We start from the raw sequence: 21671 nt of genomic DNA, 5'->3' as shown, positions 1-21671 counted from the left end.
AAGCTCTTCTTTCTCAGGCAGGAGGCAGCCCAAGCAAATGAAGGGGCAGGCACCAGCTGGCAGGAGCATGAGTGAAGGGGTGGGCACCGGATGGGGTGGTGAGTGGCTGTTGTTGTTGTTTTCCTCTCACAGCCGGCCTTGTGGTCAGGCCAGCTCTGCTCCACCTGCACAGGAAGGGGAGGAGCTGTCAGACCAAGGGCACAGGCTCCCCCTACTTTGCAAAGAAGGGGATCATTCTCTCTTCCTTGCAAGGTGCCAGCAAAGGGGGCTTTCTCTTCCTCGCCTCCTTTGCAAGGGGGGGGGTATGTCATTATCTCATACTGTCTCTTTGAGGGCGAGGAGAAAAGGATCCGCTGGGCAGCCTCTGAAACGTTTTCCATTTTTTAAAAAAAATTACATAAATAGAAATGTGCTCAAATTGCAGGGAGCAATTTGTGTGATTTATGCAAATTTTGTTCACAATTTGCATAATTTATGCAAACTTCAGCCACAAATTGCATAAATCACACTGCTTGTGCCCTCTAATTTGCACACGTTTCTATTTCCATAAATTAAAAAACCCCAGAAAAATCCATGAGCTGGCCTGACTTGATGCAGATTGAGTCGGGCCAGCTCGCGGAGAAATTTGCCGAAGTCTGTGGGAGCAAGCTGATGAAAGCTTGGTGAGCTCTACCCCCTCCCAGCTGGATTCCTCCAACATCCCAAGAGGAAAGGAGTCAGTGGTGGCTCCAGGTTTTGGAGAGCCCTTGGCCAAGACACCCTCGATGGGTCCCCTCCCTCAGTGAGTCTACCTTCTCACTGTCATTGTCACCAGCTGTTACTGCACCTCCTCCTTTTTCTCTTCTGTGATACCACCTGCTTGACAGGAGGAGAGCCAGTGAACAAGTAGGCGCTGGCCTCTATTGCTTTTCCTTCTCACCACCAATGTTGTCTGAGCCAGAACAAGAGGCAAGTGAGCAAACAGGTCGCAATAATAATGAGCAACTCTAAGGGGCTTTTGTCAGAGGATCTCTCCCGGGGTGCGGGCTCTCGGCAGCTGCCCAGCTATGCCTGACCTTGACGCTGCTCCTGAAAGGTAAAGTCTTTGCACTCAAAAGAGAAAAGATTTCCGAAAGTGTGCAACTATCCTAGCATTTGTTTTACATTTCTTGCTGTGCATACTTACTGTTTTATAGCTCATTTGAATATTACTCTGTCATCAGCTTGTTTTTATCGTATGTCTTGAGGAAACAAGCATATACATGCAATAAAACTATTACAGCACTTGTTTGTGCACTTTATATAGTAGCGGATAGGGTAATCTGTTTTACTAATCTAGCTGTTAAATGTAGTTTCTACTTCTGCTTGAGTTGCAGACGCAGCTACCTCATTCATATAGGCACAATTCCCAGTATAGGCCTGTTCACACATGCACATTCATCACTGGAGTTATCATGATTTGGTGACTGGTAGCTGAATGTATGAACTGCTTCCATTCTAGATCTGGAGTACCATTAACCTCTGCTGGTGGCATTTAGTCTTTTATGCCTACCTCACAGTTGGAAGGCGTCATGTTTGACATTTTGCATTTGATTTTTGCTGTTTATTGCATGGCTGCGTGAATCTCCATGGCTGGGCTTCTTTAGGTCTGATGGGAATGAGCAACTGAATGTTTCTCCATGTGTTTTGGCTTTCCCCAAATGTGTTCAAGGACAACTTAGGAGAAGGGCAGACATGGAAATTCTGTTCTCCCATTCCCAGGGACAACTCAGGAAGGAAAAACAGCCCCAAGGGACATTCTTCTTAGCATTGCAAAGACAGTTCTGTGTGAATTCAGAATTTGCTTCTAATTCAGCCACCATGAAAGAAGCAGATGATAGACATGTATGCTGCATAAACCCTATGAGCATTGCACAAATCTGAGCTTAGCTGCGATAAGCTGTGGTACTGACAAACCCTTGATCCTAATGTAGTCTCCAACTCATCACTTTGTTTAAGTTGCTTGCCATCTTTTCTTCTATGCAACCAAAAGGATTCGCCTGCATTGCTTGCAGCTCAAGTGACTAGCTGTCAGCTGTCCAAGCTTTCAAATGCTTGGAAACACATCTCTTGTTTCCTAGGGAACTTCTCTGTCTTCAGGGTTTTCAAGGCACTCAGGGGACATTTCATCAGAATTACTTTGCATCCAAAAGCAATCAGCACATGAAAGTTGAATTTGCTTTCCCCTACCCCTCCCGGGAAAGTTTGTGATGCAGCAACACTAATTATGGATCGGACCAAATTGTTTTTCTTCCTTCCCTCTTCCCCTGCTATATTTAATTTCCTTCCTCTCTAATACAGTCATATCCTTTCCCATCCCTGATCCTCAAACTCAATCCTCAGTCTTTGTTAACTCCTGAGTGGCATAAGCCTTTTCAGGCATGCTCTACATGTGGGCCTCTCCTGCCCCCAAATGGGAAAGTGATGTGGAGTCATCTCTTCACACAATATTAGGACGGCCACTTACACATTGCCCCAAACAAAGCAATGCAGCACCAAAAACTAGAGAGAGAGAGGAAAAAATATGGTACATATTTGCATATGCTGACTTAGGCTGAATCTACACTTACTGACTTTTTTCACTTCCAATGAGGTTTCACCGCCCACCTTTCACACTACACAGTAGCCACCTCGAATTGGAACTGGAATTTCCCACTTCCGTGCTCCCGCTTTCAATACCCTAATATCCTGGTATTTCCCCTTAATGTGCTCTGATTTTCCACCTTTGCTACCATATCCAGTCGTAGTCCCCCCCTCCCCCGCCTGTCCATATGTGGTGGTGTTTGTATTTCCCTCCTGTCCAATCACAGCTCTCGACGGCCCCATGTCTAGGGGTATATGAAACCCTGCTTACCTGGCTCCGCTGGGTTCTGCTGGGGGGGGGGGGAGGCACTCCGCCCTTCCCCCCGGAATCCTCACTGGGGGGGGAAGCGCTCTGTGCCTCCCCCCGGAATCCTGGTCAGTCAGCTCCGCTCCGCGGCCAAGCTGCGGAGCTGCCAGCCAGCTCCGGCCACCCGCAGCCAGACATCCAGCCACTGGGCAGCCCTGCAGGGACGCAAATGGCAGCTGTCGTAGCCGCCATCATTTGTGTCCCTTTCTTTTGCCGTGATAGGCTACGTAAGTATTTACGTAGCCTATCACGGCAGGGAGAAAACCCGAGCATACGCAAATGGCGGCAGCTACGTTTGCTGATGTTTCAAAAATGTGCTTGCTGGTTGCGGTTAACAAAATTAAACATTTTCATATGTGTGTGTACATGTACATTTCAACAAGAATGATTTTCTAAATAAAACGTCTTTTATCATTAGCATGTATGGTATTGGTGCATAATTGTTGGGAGAACTATGGACAGATAATGAGGTGATGGATGCAAAATATCATTGCTATCCTTTTAAAAAGAACTTTGTATTAACTCAAGCCACTGTTGCTTCTGTATCATGTAATGAAACACATCAGCTTCTTTCCTGCTGGTTTTATTTCTTTTTTGTAATCCATATTTAATGTCCTGTTGTAACCATTTAGAACCTTATTATTGATTCTCAAACATGCGCCCTGTGGCCTATAATCTTTCTATAATAATTTGTCACTAGTTTTTAAAAGCCATCTAAGGCTTCATAAGATCTATATAACATCAATTGATTACAGTTTGCAGGCCCGTGATTCATTCACTTTCATTTTTATTTTGTGCCGAAAGAGAGCATCATTATTTTTCTTCATCGGCGTTAATGCAAGATGCATTTTTGGAGTCTACCTACAGCTTATTATTAAAAGAACAAAATGTATTGTTAGAAACTAACATAAATCAGAAAATGGAGACAAATTCCAGAAGGATAGTCATGCTGGCTGAGGATATGGGGAGGTATCCAATACATCTGGAGAGCACCAATTACACTGGGGGGGGGAATATATACCATAGCTACACTGGTGGAGTGGCCACTATATCCTATGTGTGCTCAACCTAGGAAGGAAAGACACCAAACTAGAAAATACAAAAATGGCAAAATAGTGGCAGACACACCCCCAGCGTCTCTGAAAACTCCACCAGCACCCACCAATCAGGGATGGTGCTGGTGACAGTGCCCACACTCATGACGATGGGGACATGCCCTCAGCACAGACACCACATTACCACACACACACACGCGTGCACACGTGCGCGCACACACACACCAGGTAAGGCAATGCCATACCACCCTCAACCCATCAGCCCCAGTGGCACAGCCAGCAGTGACCCTGAGAGCAGAGTCCCCAGGTATCCCTCCAGACAGAGGTTCAAGTGTCCAATGCTCTTGGAGCAAAACACACAAAGGGGAGGAAGGACGGATTCAGAGAGGCCACACAACACAGCACCACACAGCCTCTTGTGGAGAGGAAGGGGAGGCACAGGCAGAGTAATGAGCAATAGTCAGCTGCTAGAGCACATGGTCCCAGAGCATGGATGCGCAGTATGTCTTTGGGAAAGAGACAGGGGAATGGTGACATTTGAATGCTCAGCCTGTGTCCGTACCTCAACCTCCTCCCCCTGTTGCATGGGGGAGGGGGACTGCTGTGACTGGGAGTATGCATATTTCTTGGGGGTTGCAGGGGAATTCTGTGGGCATGGCGACAGCTCGTTCTGCTTCATGCATCCTGGCAGTGAGCCCGTAAGGCAAAAAGTGCTCCTGAGCGTTTGGCCAGCAGTGCCAATGGTTTGGTGGCATGCCTGGCCTTTGCCAACAGAAAGCTTACACAGATGCGAGAATGAGTGCTTCCCCTGTATGTAGCAGACACTACTCCCTGCTGTTATGAGAGGAGTTTCAGAGCGATACAGTTCAGATAACACCCAGTATTCACATACAGCAGGTGTGCAGAACCTCTTTCAACCCAAGGGCCAAATTCCATTTTGGAGAAGCTCCTGGGGGCCACATTCCAGTGGTAGGCAGGGCTGAAGGCAAAAGGGGGTATTTCATCCTTTTAGAATGGGAAAAAAGAACATGCAAAAGCTGGGAAACCACCAAATAATTGGTGGTTGGGGGAAAGGGGATGGAGCAAGTGGAAGGGGTATCACCATCTCGGGAACCCTGGAGGGCCAGATTGGGAGGGCCAGATCTGGCCCACGGGCCTGAGAATTTGCATCCCTGATGTATAGGAAAGAGAGAGTGGGGAGACATGGGGGTCGGTTGCAGCTGTTGTACATGTAGCATTTGTTCGCCTTTCCCTTGCTTACCTGTGTGGGGTGCTCCATCCTTTCCATTGCTTACCTGTGTGGGGTGCTCCATCCTTACCTGTGTGGGGTGCTCCATCCTGGCAAACAAAGTGGTTGGGGTGGAGTTGGGTGTTGGGTGTGCCTGAAGGCCCAAGGCAGAGTACCAGTATGAGTGTTAGGCAGAGAAGTATTGGCAATGTGCTCAAGTTCCCATGTGTGTCCTGAAGACCGGCTGTTTTGTGCACAGTGCCCTTTTCTCATAGTATCCCACTATCAAAGTTCCCCCTTGTGAGCTCTATGCATGAGCAACCTGAGGCCAGAGAGATATAGCCCCACACACCTCATCTGAATTACAGTCTCCCTGTGTGGGGTTTGTTTATTTAGGGTGCAAACCTATGCATGTTTAGAAAGAAAAGGCCCCGCAACTCCCAAAATTCCCCAGCCAGCCATGATGTTGTAGGACTTTTTTTTCTATCTAAACATGCATAAGGTTGTACCCTTAGAGTATTTTTATCCCACTCTTCAGCCAGAAAGGCTGCTGGAGCGGCTTACATATAATCAGTAAAATCAGTCCACAGGCTTACAATTTGAAAAGACTTGACACATCTGGAAAAAGGATTAGGGAGGGAAGAAAGGGTGTGTGTGTGCGCGTGCGCACACGCTCATGGCACGCAAGGGTGCGTGTGTGTTAAGTGTTTCAGCAGGGCTGGTGGAATGGCCCTGCTCTCCCTCTCATCTCCCTCAGCACATCCCGCTACAATGGCTGCTGGAGGTGACAGCTGAGGGAGGAGGAGCCTTGTGGCGGTGTGCCATGATTGGGTGCTGAGCTACACCATATATGCTCTGTCGTGGTGGGTGGGGCCCAGTGGAGGCTGGTGGCTCCAATTTCGGTGGGGCTGTGCATCTATTCTGGGTTTCAGACAGAACTCTAAATAAGTTCTGAATCCTATCCCCCAAATAGCTTCAGCACTTTGGATAGCTCCTTTAGAGTTCTGGCTGGTTGTGACTAAAACCCAGAATGGATTGACAGCCCCACCAAAATCAGAGCCACCAGCCTCCACTTCTGGGGCTGCCATTGACACAGGGGCAGCTTTAAAATTGTTTTTCTCCTTCTATTGAAGTGAATGGGAAAGATGTGTCTTGCTTCATTCTGGGGCTGGTGTAAAGTTGCCCATCAATGGGGGTGTGACTATGGTCTAGAGGAGTATAGGGTACAGTACACTCCTCTGCTGGGATGCCCACATTCCACCCACAGCTCTGTCTCATTTTAGCCATTCCAGCAGCCTATTTGTCAATATCTGCTCTGCTGGTGTATCTGAGGTTAAGGATGAACAACTCTGTCAATTTCATTTTCTCAATTTCATTAATTTTTTTTTTTAATCCCAAGTTCTTTTTCTCTTGAATATGAAGAACTCTGTGAATTTTGGTAAATTCTGATCAAAACTGAACTGAAACATTATTCTCACCTGTCTGCACTGGCCAAATCTAATAGGTATAACTATTCCCAGGATGGGGAGGACCATGTTCTGTACCTGCCGGCCATGTAGCTGTTAAAAATGAGGAGCCTGTCAGAAAAGCAGAAGTGGCAACCTATACTTGGTGTTTTCAAGAGCTAAGCACACAAAGTCATCTTCCTGGATGGACACTTCTGTATGTTTTGGTTTTTCCCACATTCACATTTTCTCATGTTCTGCCCATCCCATTTTGGGAAGATATTTGTGAATTTGGGTAAGTTCCTCTAAAAACAATGAACCAAATGAAATTCTCACCCATCCCTTTCTAAGGTGTTCCACTGGTGTAGCTGTCTTAGCCGTGGAACACTTCATGTTCCACCAGCTTAATGGAGCTTCCACTCATTCATATTGAAGTAGATATATGGTAATGCTTGGCCTGGACTTTTGGCAGAGCACTCTTTCTCTTTCCCTCTGTCTCATGAATGTGTACATGTGTGTACACAGACACACACAGAGACATACACACACTACCACACACACACAAGTTTGTTGACAACTTATCTCAGGTTTTTATCAGATACATTACACAAAATTAGCCCCTTTATAGGTTTTTATTGATCTGGCATGAATACAACATGTTCTGACTTACAAATGTAGGCTAACATTTTTGACTCCGCCAGCCTAAATTTATGCACTTATGCCAAGGGGATCATATGTTTCCATGCATATTTAGAATGCAGAGTTTTCAATGTTGACTGTCAAATGTAATTGCCATGTGCTGCCAATCTTTGTGAATTAAGTTTGAACATGATAGAGTGGATTCACATGATCCTATAATGATTGCAACAAATTCACAGTAAGCTTTAACAACTTTTAAGAACTGGTGCTCCAGTTTTCCTCTTCAGAACATCCCTTTTTCCTTTTGTGGTGTATCTTTTTAGGTTGTAGGTAAGCATGTGGGCCTCGTGTAGCACAGAGTGGTAGGCGGCAGTATTGCAACTGAAACTCTCCCCACGACCTGAGTTCGATCCCAGTGGAAGCCGGGTCCCAGGTAGCTGGCTCAGGTCGACTTAGCCTTCCATCCTTCCGAGGGCGGTAAAATGAGTACCTAGCTTGCTGGGGGAAAGGTAGTCACGACTGGGGAAGGCAATGGCAAACCACCCCGCTATAGTCTGCCATGAAAAGGCCAGAGTAAGTGGCGTCCCTCTAGGGGTCAGTAATGACCCGGTGCTTGCACAGGAGGAACCTTTCCTTTTCCTTTCCAAGCATGTGGGCAGGTAGTATCTTGTTTGTTATCAACCTTATGTAACACACTCTGGGTGTGTTCAGCTGAGCAGTGGGGTAAGAAGGCAATAAATAAACAAACAAGCAAATAAATAAATAAATAAATGCTGGTCTTTGGCATTTCAAAATGTTTATATTGTGTCAGCAAATATATAGATAAATGTCTTCACTACATGTGAACCATCTAAGGGGACAGAATCTTGGATATTAATCAGTCCTTAGGACATTGGTACGTAATGCAATTGAACATTTTTCAGACATTGTGGAGTGGGCGAGCATACATATAGGCTGTGTGGCTGAAGTCGAAGAATGCTGACAAAGTATAGACTGCAACTTCTGTTGCCATTAGACATTATTTAGTGTCTGTAAGGTGAATGGTCATCCAGTAGTGAAAGGGCATTTACTCAGATATCAATAGCTTCTAGGAAATCCTTTTTTAATCTGTCTAAGAGATGGCCATTCATCCCTGTTAGCATACACCCAGTCTATTTTGTTGCATACTTTTGTTCTTTCCAGATTAGAAATGACACTGAGCTATCCAACCTTACATGCAGAAACTGAGACTGGAATCTTCCCATGATATCTTCTATTGTAACCACTTCCAGAGGGGTAGCTGTTTTAGTGTGTTGCAGCAAAATCAACAACCTCAAAACCAGAGTCTTGTGACACCTTAAAGACTAACAAATCTATTTTGGCATAAGCTTTTGTGGACTATAGCCCACTTCATCAGATGTATGGAGTATTATCAAGAGTTTCAGGTATACATATGGTAGAGAGGGGGCGGGATTGTAAACAGTGAGATCAGAAGGAAATTAAATGCATGAAGTACTGACAGTGACAATCACATTATTAACAGTAGCCATTCCCAAAACAGTTGCTACTAATAACACAAATATCCTGGCCCTCGGTAAGCCAACTACCACATGTAGTGTGATTTAAAAACACACACACAAAAAAACACCTTTGTCTTGATTCAAGCCTATAGCTTAAATATCCATCAAAGACTATTGAGTTAGAATTCATCAACAGGTTCATATGTCACCAGGGGATTGAATCGGGAGATTTCTCCTTTCATGAAAAGGGCTTAGAATGACAATGGCCTCATCCCAGTAACCACCATCAGAACTAAGGTAGAGCTAATGATGTGACCACAGACATCTCATGAGTCCATATCTGGCAGCACCAAAATATACACCAGATTCTGGTGAGAGTTACCATCCATGTCTAATTAACATTTAATTGTTCATTACTGAACATCAAGTCTCCAAGTGAAGAGGGTTCTTCCATGTCCATCAGATTTGTGCTTAAATTGCCAACATGCCTTACCTCTACCAAGCAAAGAGGACTTTCTATTCCATATGCAGATAAAATATTTACTACTATTATGAAGACTTAGTTGCATCAGCCTATGGAACATTTCAAGACCCTGAGCATTGATGTATATGTCTGATTGACATGGAATCTTCCCACTAAACAACAAAACAGCATAGATAAGGAAAATGGGCTGTATGGCTTTCTCCAAGGAGTGGCCTTGATGAAGCAAGGAGAAGCTGTCTATAGCCAACTTATGAAAGACATCAATAAGGTACCACAAAGCTATTGATTGTGGAAGGTATCTTTAGGTATCTTCCCTTGACTTTCAGTAAGTGTTGAACATCTAAACGTGGGTTGTGCCTTTAACAAATCTGGCCCAAACTGTTTAAATGACAGGGTTGGCTGTCTCCAAGTAAAGGTCTGTTTCACTCTCCCAGAGTAGCAGAATAAATGCGGGGTTTATGGTACAGTTGTGTAAATAAGTGGGCACTTTAACACCCCTCAGGGAAAGATACACCTCCCAAGAAAAACAAGCATAATTGCCTAATTCTATGGCAGATGTTGTAGATCACAGTGTGAGGTCACTCCTCACCCTGTATTTGGCCAGGAGACAACTCAGTTTTGCTACCAATTTAATTCTGTTCTGTCTTGCCAAGTTAATTGCTACCATTATCCTCCCTGCAAGACAAGCGCTGGCAGCAGTGCCAATGAAACCATCTCACTCATCTGGGGGCTTTGCCATGGGAGATGCCAAATCCATCCTTGATCCTAATTATATAAGATATGGCCCAAACATTTTTACACTGGGTGCATAAATATAATGAAGAAACTGCTGTTTGATTTTGCCCACTAACCCTCCGTTAAGAGGAATTCACTAATTGCATGATAAATCGTGCTCTCCTATGATATTATGTTTCTCTCTTTATAAAAATGGGTTTCCCTGGAGGAGTCAACTAGCTGGATTCTTGGTGTCAAAATATTCTAGGGAAGAAGAAGGAGAAAGGGGAGGAGGGGAAAGTTAGAAAGTGGAGGAGAGAAGCAACTACCGTCATCCTTATTTGGGCTAAATCTTGAATGCTGGGCTCAGGAAAAATCCACAGCCTCCTTGGGGGTTGTTGCTGATACTCAACACTCAAACACAGTACTGAACAATAAAATATGCACTGTTCTTTCTTGCTTTCCAAACATGCTGAGTTTTGCTTACACACAATTTATATTTCATAATAATCAGGTTTCCACCAGATAGCCTTTTACTATTTCACTCACACAACAGCTTGGTTAAGCAAATTGTATTGTTACATGCTCCCTGCTTCCCAGAGCAGAGAGAAGTCAAGGGGTAGCGCGACAGGGTTTTGTTTCCATTGGATGAGAGGATCCTGCAGATTTAGGGTGTCTCTGACATTTATTTACAGATACACATGCAGAGGCTGTTGGAAGCCAATGGCTGCTTCTATAGCAGGCAGCAAATCTGCTAGCACTGCATAAGATTCAATGTGACCAACCACGAGCCCTCTCAATCCCTGCCCCTCCTGGCTAATAAAAGCTAGCCAAGGGTGGGTCCAGGGAGTGATAAATGTTTCCTTACAGGAAGGAGGCAGTAGTGCGACCACTCCTGGAGAAGCCCACTCTGGTCCCAATGGTATTAGACAACTACCGCCCAGTCGCAAATACCCCTTTCCTAGGGAAGGTACTTGAGAGGGTTATGGCGGACCAACTGCAGGCACTCTTGGAGATACTTATTATCTAGACCCATTCCAGTCTGGATTTGGATCTGGTTATGGGACTGAATCAGCCTTGGTCGCTCTGATGGCTGACCTTTATCAAGAGAGGGACAGGGGGAGTGCAACCCTGTTAATTCTGCTCCATCTCTCATAAGCTTTTGATACCCTTGACCATGGTATCCTCCTGGATTGACTCCATGGGATGGGTATTGGAGGCACCGTGCCACAGTGGGTCCAGTCCTACTTATGGAGCTGATTTCAGAAAGTAACATTGGTGACTTTTCCTTGATCCCTTGGCAATTGAGCTGTGGGGTCCTGCAGGGTACCATCTTGTCATCAATGTTGTTTAACATCTATATGAAGCCGCTGGGAGCGGTCATTAGGGGATTTGGAGCTAAATGCCATCAGTATGCTGATGACATGCAGCTCTATCACCCTATGACATCTGAATCAGGAGAGGCTGTGCAAGTCCTGAATCAGTGCCTAGACTCAGTAATGGGCTGGATGAGGGCCAATAAACTGAAGCTGAATCCTGGCAAGACGGAAGCCTTGTGGGTGAGTGGTTCCTGGGTCCAGGAGACAGGCTCATTGCCTGTTCTGGATGGGGTTGCACTTCTTCTGAAAGATCAGGTTCGTAGTCTGGGGGTACTTCTAGATCCATCATTGTCACTGGAGACCCAAATGGCTGCTGTGGCTCGGAGTGCCTTTTACCAGCTGTGGCTTGTTCGCCAGCTATGGCTTCTCCTGGACCTGGATAGCTTGGCCACAGTGGTATAAGCATTAGTAACCTCAAGACTGGGTTACTGCAATGTGCTCTATGTGGGGCTGCCCTTAAGACTGGTCCAGAAGCTGGAGCTAGTGCAGAATGCAGCAGGTCAGCTGTTGTCAGGAGCTGTCCCTTTTCAGCGTGCAACTCCTTTGCTGAGGGAACTGCACTGGCTGCCTATTTGCTACTGGGCCAGGTTTAAGGTATTCGTACTAATGTACAAAGCCCTAAACAACTTGGGACCAGGATACCTGAGAAAGTGCCTCTTTCTTTACCAACCTGCCTGGTCACTGAGGTCATCAGAGGGCATGTTCCTGGTGGTTCCACATAGACCCATGGCCTGGTTGGAGTCCACCAGGAAAAGAGCCTTTAATGTGGTGGCCTCTTCCTATGGAATTCCCTGCCTTTGGAGGTCACTGGAGGCAGGCGCCAATGTTGTGTTCCTTCTAGTGCCATCTGAAGACATTGTTATTTTGAGAGGCCTTCCTTGTGTGACCAGCCATGGTTTATTAAATTTGACCTTACTAGAATTTGTCTGTTTTAAAAAACTGTTTTAACCTGGTGTTTTATTATTTTGCCTTTGTTGTTCACCCCTTTGAAATCTTCTGATGTGGAGTGATATATAAATATTGTAAATAAATAAATAAATAGCGAGAGCCCCTGCAGTACACCGCAGGGTGCTTTACCATAGGCCAGGGGAGAGCAACTTCTGGGGTTTGGGGGGGATTGCCCCCACCAAACCCTGTGGGAGCTGTGCCCCTCTCCTTCTGGAAGTAGCTTCTCAGCAAAATCCAAGCAATTCTGCTGGGAAACAGTTTATGAGTGAAATGCACAAAGAGAGTGCCCCTTTTTTTCCCAGCAGAATCACTAGGATTTTGGCAGCAACTGCAGCAGGGATCAGGTGGGGGCTGCACAAAAGACCATAACAGGCCATAGGCAGCTCATAAGCTGTGAGTTGCTCACCCCTGCCATAAGAGAACCCACAGCTCTAAACTCTCTTAGTTCAAATGACAAGTTAATTCCAAACTTGTTCTCAGCCACTCCCGTTAGTTCTAAGGGATATCCCAAGGCTTTCCAAGCTTCAGTAGGTTTGTATTCTCTCTGTAGCCTATTCGAAATGTAGCCTATTCCAAAGGCTACAGAGAGATTCCCTAGCTATCAGGAAAACATCCCCAATCATTAAGGACATTTCAAGTTCTTTTCAAAATGTCCCTGGTCACTAATCAGTTGGTCATTCACAATGGTCAAGATGGCCAAAGTGACAAAAGCATCCTCCATCTCAGTAAGATACTTGCTTACTGTGGAAAGTTAGCCTAAATAGGTTCCTGAGGGAAAGACAGTTGGACAGGTTAATAAGAATTAAGAACAAGAACATAAAACACGATACCTGGTTAAATATTTACATACTACAAAAGTATTTCCCTTTACCTGGAGGCAGCAACTAGTATCCCCATTATCAATATATCTTTTCCCTCTAGACAAAACTTTCTATTTTTCAGACTGTCGCCCTGAATAAAATTTAAAAAGACACAGCGTTCCTTCCTTATAGACAGCTAGCCATGTCTAACCTAAGTCCCACTGATTTCAGTGGGTCTGCTCTAAGTATGATGACTAAGTCTGGATCTGACTTCTCCTAGTCTCAGGCAAAATGAAGATATACATCTCTCTTGACATTCCAGTCTTCTCTATCATCTAGAGCACCCCCTAGCCATTAGACTCTTGTCATTAACATCTGCTTTCTATACCAACAACTAAAACAGGCATGCATCTTCTTTCAATAATCTGTGCTGTGTCAGCATATTCAGCCACCAAACTAACTTTTTTCTCCCACCCAAATACATAAAATTATGGCAGCTAAAGCCCCTTGGAAAGCCACATTTCTAGTCATCCCAAATAACCCTAATCATTTGTTGCAGGGATGTTTTTGAAGATGGGCAAAGTCAAGATTCACACATGCAAAGGAGTAATGCACCCTGTATGGAGAAATGTATGTTTTGTGGTTGTCGAGTGCTTGAACTGTATATATGAATGTCTGGTGAAGCTGAATTCACACTGGAAGTGAAGAATCCTCTGTGACTGCTGTTATGAATGTTACATCTGTCCTCACTCACAGAAACTCGTGTCTCCCCGCAGCATTCCACAAATCTGTTTACAGGACTATACATTTAAATGGGTATGGCTTTGTAAACATTCCAAGCAGGAATTTTGACAGGAGTGGTATCCCAACTGGTATTATACCTGTTCATTGTATATATGAGTCTGAGATGTTTCACAGCTGACAAGAAAAAGCACCCAGGGGCCTCATGTAATCAAAACATTTTTATGATAGTTACTATTATAATATCCTGCTGGCTGGTGAAAATGTGAAAACTGATGTTATTAACTCCTATTATGAGTATTTATATGACCTAGCACTACAGTAATGATTGGCAGGGTTAATCATGTGCTTTCTAAGAAAGTACTTCTACACTCAGGGCACACACGGGCCTCAGTGGCAAGGCACAGAAGGAACAGCAAGTATGGACTCAACCAGTGGGGCTTAATTATTGGAAGGATCCAGGTTCCAAACCTTAGTTTTTAATCCTTTGGACAACTGCTAAAAGATCACAGAAAACCAACCAGTGTCTTGAGAGTGTAAGTGCTGATGCCATTAAACTTCGTTCTTGTTTAGCCAAGAATGTGTAATAAATACTCTAGAAGCCAAGAGAGTGTTTATTATCTTTTGTGCATAAATCCACAGTGTTGAGCTGTGAGTTTTTTCTTTTGTTTTAGTCTAGTCCTATTTTTCCTTTTCTTTCATTGTCCTGCTTTCTCTGTATTTGAACTGCTCCTTGGAACTTCTTTTGGGTGTCCTTCCTGAGAGGCAGCCTAGGTGTTGAGGAATGGTATTTGATACAGCCCTTATTGGACTGTACCACTCTAGAATACCCCATATAGAATTTTTCTAAACGTTGCACATATTCCATGAATGTAGCACAGTGAGAAGGATAGGGTATGAATGTGCTATATCAGCTATTATTTATTTTATTTACTAGTTACTAAAAATCCTTTTAAACCACCCTTCATCCTTTCAGATACCAGGACAGTATTCAATGGGCAAAACCAAAAACAGTCATCCCAAAATACAATAGAATAATAAGAACAATGAAATAAAACAGATTGCAAAGCATTTAAAACAATAAAGCAGAGCAACCAAACCAAGCTTCAGATGCCTGGGCAAATAAAAAAGGTTTCAACCTTGTGCAAAAAGGATTGTAATGTCGGCACCAGTCATACCTCCATGAGACGGACGGGTATTCCACAACCAGGGCATTATCACAGAGAAGGGTCTGTTCCCTTGTTGACACATGATGTACCTCCCTGGCAGAGGTTTAGAGACAAGGGCCACAACTGAAGATCTTGAAGCATAGGCAGGTTGATATAGGGCCCAGAACAAGGTACAAACCCTCAAACCTAACACCTGCATGGACTGATCTCCTGGAGAGACAACAGGATTCCTTGTAGTTGACAGCAACTCTCCCTCCCTGACCCTCCAGCCTAAGCTGATGCTGCATTGCAAACCCAGGCAGAGAAAGCTCAAACAGATCAACTCCAAGCTCATCCACCCAAGTCTCAGTGATGCATGCCAGGTCAGTCCCTCATCCATGATTAAATCATGGATGATAGTTGTCTTACTATAGACTGACCTGGCATTAACAAGCATCACCAATAAGTCAGAGGGCAAGTTGACAGAGCAACTCAAAGCCTTTTGGATAGTGGGAGAACCAGAAGAGGGGATAGCTCCTAGATGTCGCACTGCTCTTCCCCTCAACTGGCTAACCCATTCGTACTCTCTGACGTGTTATTTCAGTCTTTTTTGACCTGGTGCCATGGCTAATTGAGCATCACTGGTAAAATTCCTTCTCAGCCCTGTCAACCAGCAACCAACCATAATCCATAGTAACAATATCAATAGGGAGGGTGGGTCAGGGAAATCTGGGCCAACACTGAGCAAGGGCACCTGGATGCCTTGCCTATATCTCCTGGAAGGAGACCAGAAGGAAGACTTCCCCTCCCACGTCCGCTCCCAGGATCTGCACCCCTGGGATCCAACCAGTGTTGTCAATTGTCCCACTTGCCGGGGTGGGGGCTCCTGATCTGCCACACTGCCTCACAGCTGCCTGAACAGCCAGCAAGCAGCATGGCAGCAAATCAGCCATCTGGCCACCCCCTTCTTCTCCTGGTTCAACACCACGTGATGGCGCAAACAGGGGCCCCAGGTGAGCTGGGACTCGGGCTTGAGGCAGCTGTGAAAAAGGCACATTCCATGTTGGAGATCATTAGGAAAGGAATCGAAAATAAAACTGCCAATATCACAATGTTCTTATAAAAATCTAAGGTGTGACCACACTTAGAATACTGTGTACAGTTCTAGTCACTACACCTAAAAAAGGATATTGTAGAGTTGGAACAAGTGCATGAAAGGGCAACAAAAATGATCAAGGGGCTAGAGCAGCTCCCCTATGAGAAAAAGTTACAATGTTTGGGGCTTTGTAGCATAGAAAAAGGGTAACTTGGGGGTGGGGGATGAGAGAGATGTATAAAAGCATGCATGATGTGGAGAAAGTGGATAAGGAGACATTTCTCCCTCTCTCGTAATGCTAGTGAAAACAAAAAAGAACACATATAGGAAGTGGAAAGAAGGCCAAGTAACAAAGGAAGAGTACAGGCAGGTAGCACAGAATTGCAGGGACGGCATCAGGAAGGCTAAAGCTGAGAACGAGCTGAGGTTAGCAAGGGATGCTAAAAACAACAAAAAGGCTTTCTTCAGCTATGTGCATAGTAAAAGGCAGAGGAAAGAAATGGTGGTTCAGCTATTAAATAAGGATAGCAAAATGATAACAGATGACGAAGAAAAGGCAGAGGTGCTCAGTTCCTACTTTGGCTCAGTCTTCTCCCAAAAGAGGGGATAGGACCCCCCTGGCAAAGGTGAAGTACAGGCCGAAGGGGCAGGATTGCAGCCTGAGATCGATAAGCATATGGTCAAGGAACACCTAATTACTTTGAATGAGTTCAAATCTCCAGGGCCAGAAGAACTGCACCCTAGAGAAATAAAGGAACTGGCAGAAGAACTCTCAGAACCGCTTGTCTATTCTCTTTGAGAAATCATGGAGGACGGGTGAAGTGCCAGATGACTGAAGGAGGGCTAACGTTGTCCCTATCTTCAAAAAGGGTAAAAAGGAGGAACCTGGGAACTACAGACCAGTCAGTCTGACATCAAATCCCTGGGAAAATCCTGGAGCAGATGATAAAGCAATCACTCTGGAAGCACCTTGAAAACAATGCAGTGATTACTCGAAGCCAACAGGGATTTGTCAAGAACACGTCCTGCCAGACGAATCTGTTCTCATTTTTTGATCAAGTAACCTCCCTTGTGGACCGTGGGAATGCTGTAGACATCATATACCTCGACTTCAGCAAAGCTTTTGACAAAGTGCCCCATGATATCCTGATGAGCAAACTAGCTCAAAGTGGGCTAGATGAAACAACGATCCGGTGGATCCACAGTTGGCTACAGAATCGGACTCAAAGAGTGCTTATCAATGGGACCTTCTCAAACTGGGGAGAGGTAACGAGTGGGGTACCGCAGGGCTCAGTCCTGGGCCCAGAGCTCTTCAACATTTTTATTAATGACTTGGATGAGGAGGTGCAGGGAATGCTGATCATATTTGCAGATGACACAAAACTGGGCGGGATAGCTAATACTTTGGAAGACAGAAACAAATTTCAAAGTGATCTGGATAGACTGGAGCACTGGGCAGAAAACAACAGAATGACATTTAATAGGGATAAATGCCAAGTTCTGCACCTAGGAAAAAGAAACCAAATGCACAGCTACAAGATGGGGGATACGTGGCTCAACTACACGACAAGCGAGAAGGATCTTGGAATTGTTGTTAATCACAAGCTGAATATGAGCCAACAATGTGATGTGGCTGCAAAAAAGGCAAATGCCATTTTGGGCTGCATTAATAGAAGCATAGCTTCCAAATCGCGGGCAGTACTAGTTCCCCTCTACTCAGCGCTGGTTAGGCCTCCTCTGGAGTACTGTGCCCAGTTCTGGGCACCACACTTTCAGAAAGTGTGCAGACAAACTGGAGAGGGTTCAGAGGAGGGCATCAAAGATGATCAGGGGACTGGAAACAAAGCCCTATGAAGAGAGACTGAAAGAACCTGGCATGTTTAGCCTTGAGAAGAGAAGACTGAGGGGAGACAGGATAGCGCTCTTCAAGTACTTGAAAGGTTGTCACAGAGAGGAAGGCCAGGATCTCTTCCCAGAGTGCAGGACATGGAATAATGGGCTCAAATTACAGGAAGCCAGATTCCAGCTGAACATCAGGAAAAACCTCCTGACTGTTAGAGCAATAGGACAATGGAACCAATTCCCTAGGGAGGTAGTGGGCTCTCCCACGCTGGTGTCGTTCAAGACGAGGCTGGACAGCCATCTGTCAGGGATGCTCTGACTTAGATTCCTGCATTGAGCAGGGGGTTGGACTCGATGGTCTTGTAGGCCCCTTCCAACCCTACTATTCCCTGATTCTATGATTCTAGTGTGCCTGCACCCTGAGGTCATGAACAGAGGCCTCTCTCATTTGCCTGCCACTAAGGGCAATTAGGCTGGTGAGTACAAGGGAGAGGCCCTTCTCAGATGTGGCTCCGAATCTCTGGAATCAGCTTCCATCAGGGGTTCATCAGGCCCCTTCTTTGCTGGTCTTCAGGAAAGCTTTGAAGACCCACCTGTTTTCACTGGCCTTTCGTTAAGTCTAGACTGTTTGTTTTTACTGGTACATTTTGTTTTTATTGATTTTATTTGACAATCGCATTTTTATGGATTTATTGAAACATGTTTTTATGGATTTTTAAAAATCCGTGTTGTGTGGTTTTTACCTTGTACGCCGCCTTGAGGGGGTTCCATTCTTAAAGGAGGCCTATAAATAATTTTAGAGATGGATGGATGGATGGATGGATGGATGGATGCCAGGGGTCATCTAATGGAGTTAAATCATGGGATATTCAGGACATACAAAAGGAAGTACTTCTTCACGCAGCACATAGTTAGACGATTGAATTCACAAGATGTAATGATGATCACCAATATGGATGGATGTAAAAGGGAATTAGACAAATTCATGAAGGATAAGCTATCATGGGCTACTAGTCATGATGGCCATACCTTACCTCTATTGTTAGAGGCAGTATCCTCTGTATGCCAGTTGCTGAGGAATACCAGTGGGAGGGTATTATTGAGTCATGTCCTGTTCGTAGGCTTCCCACAGACATCTGGTTAGCCACTGTAGCATCAGAATGCTGGACTGGATAGGCCTTTGCTCTGATCCAACAGGACTCTTCTTACATTCTTAAAGATTCCGCAACTTTTGTGATATTTTGCTAAACATCTGTATGACTTCACAATTTCAGAATCCACAGACCCTGAGAATGCTGTCCACTTGTTTACCAAATTGCCAAATGGCCTCCATTTGCATAGTTATTACATTAATCATGCATAATTACATAATCATGCTCTTGAAAACTGGTTCTCAAATTGCAAACCTCTGCAAGAATATTGTCAAAGATTAAGATTTTATCATGGGTTGAATCTTGCACCCATTCTACTACACTCCCTCCTATACTCTTTCCTTTAATAATGCAAAGCTGTTGCAGCAGCAATTGCCCCAAATGCACATGTTAAAGGAATGTGCCAATACAATACGTTGTGTAATGAAAATAACAGAGCTGGTGAGGATGTGTCGTTTCTTGCACCCATGAATTGCAAGATTTGACGTGCCTGCAATGATGGCTCTGTGCTCACTGGAAGATGAAGTCAGCATTGGAAAATTCATGCAGGCATCAGACCTTTGATTTTTCCACTGAGCACAAACCCCCTGCAGCAGTTATTTGATTATATTAAGCAACCTTCCCCAACCTGATGCCTTCCAGATGTTTTGGCCTACAACTCCCATAATCTCTGACCATTGGCCATGCTGTCTGGGGCTGATGGGAGTTGTAGTCAAAACATCTGAAGGGCATCAAGGGGAAGGCTGCATTGTTGACCTTAACTGACCTGGTTCATTCTGCTTCCTTAGGGAAGAGCCATGGCTCAGTGGGAGAGTACATGTTTTGCATGGAGAAGGTCCCAGGTTTAATCCTCAGCATCTCTAGGTAGGGCAGGAAAAACCTCTGCCAGAAACCCTGAAGAGCTGCTGCCAGTCAGTGTTGACAATACTGGGCTAGATTGACCAATGGTCTAACTCAGTATAAGGCAGCTTCCTATGTTCCATATGTATATGTAAGATCCATGTATGTTTGCAATTCAACCATGTTAACCACAAGGAGAGTAATCCTGTTAATTTATTATAACTTAATCCAGTTAATTGGATCCATGGCATACCTTGCCCTGAAGAAAGTATTACACAACAGCAGCAGAGCAGGACAATAACTTGAGTAAGATGCATGCTGGCTTAATGTTCTGCTGACTCAGTCTATTTCTGTTAACTCAACAGAGCAGAAGTCTTCCATTCTTCTAGGTAATGGGTGGAAGCGCAGACAGGATAATTCCGGATGGGGGCATTTTGAAGATCTCGTTGACTAGCCTTTGGCTTCTTTCCAGTAGTTCCTGCCTTGCCAGATTGGCTCAGTGTAACGCTGACTATCTGGTTGCACAAAAGTGATCAAAGGACTATGGACACGATCCAGCCAAAGTGAAGCATTTGAAGAGGAAGGAGGAGGAGGAGGAGGAGGAGTTTTCATTGTTTTCTAAAATAGGATTTAAATATCTCCATTCTATGCATAATTCTTTGCTGTGCAGAAAAACGGTTTGCTCTTGGCCAGTAATGATGATAAACTTCATAACTTTTGTTAATACAGATTTCACAAGCTTGACTCCAACAAATAGTCATATTTCCAGAAGGGAATAAAAGCCAGGAAGACTGGAAATTGGAACAGAAACATTACTGATAGCAATAGATGGTGAACCTTACTTTACAATTATATATTTCATTTCAAAGTATCCCATATCCACCAGCATACCTGACAAACAAGACAAACTGCATGTTTTGTGTACTGCTGTTGTTTTGGTTATATGTTAAAATTGTTATGTATCTCAGAACAAAGATGAAATAGACACATTTATATAGAAGACTTATGCAATATGCAAATCCCTTTAAGTCTCATCAGTTTCAGTGGGCGAGATTTAGGATGCAAACCTATGCATGTTTAGACAGAAAAAGTTCCTACAACTCCCAACATTCCCAACATGGCTGGCTGGGGAACACTGGGAGTTGTAGGACTTTTTTTTCTGCCTAAACATGCATAGGATAGTGACCTTCAGCATGGGCTTAACTTCCCCTTATTGTGAATCACCCTGGAATCAATGTTTGATGAAGGTATATAAATAGTTTAAATTTAATAAAATCAAAGAGAGATGCAGACTCATCTTATGCATGTTTATGCAGAAGTCCTACAAGTAAGCGTGCTCGTAGGATGCTTGCTACAAGTAACCATGCCTAGGATTATAATACTGCAATCCTATGCACACTTGCCTGAGAGTACACCCATTGAACGCAATAGGGCTTACTTCTGAGTAGACACATATAGGATTGCACTGTAAATGTGCTTAACTTTAGCTGGAACGTGCCTTATATATATGCTAGAAGTTCCAGTATCCAGATGTCGGTTATCCTGAACTGTTAAGCTATTCAGTCGCCCAGTTCCGCCCATGAGAACATAGCTCTGTGTAAAAAAAGCATTTGTGTTTACGCAAGCTTCTGATAATCCAAATACTTTTGGATGCCATCCATGTCATTTGGATAAATAGAATTTTTTATACGCACATATAAATGCGCATTTTTCCATTATGGTGACTGATTGAAGGGAACTATTTAAAGGATTTC

This window comes from Heloderma suspectum, chromosome 5 (assembly GCF_057233095.1).
Source record: "Heloderma suspectum isolate Gila_16-S chromosome 5, 16-S_ref, whole genome shotgun sequence".
NCBI classification, from domain to species: Eukaryota; Metazoa; Chordata; class Lepidosauria; order Squamata; family Helodermatidae; genus Heloderma; species Heloderma suspectum.
Note: the sequence above shows the minus strand (reverse complement) of the source record.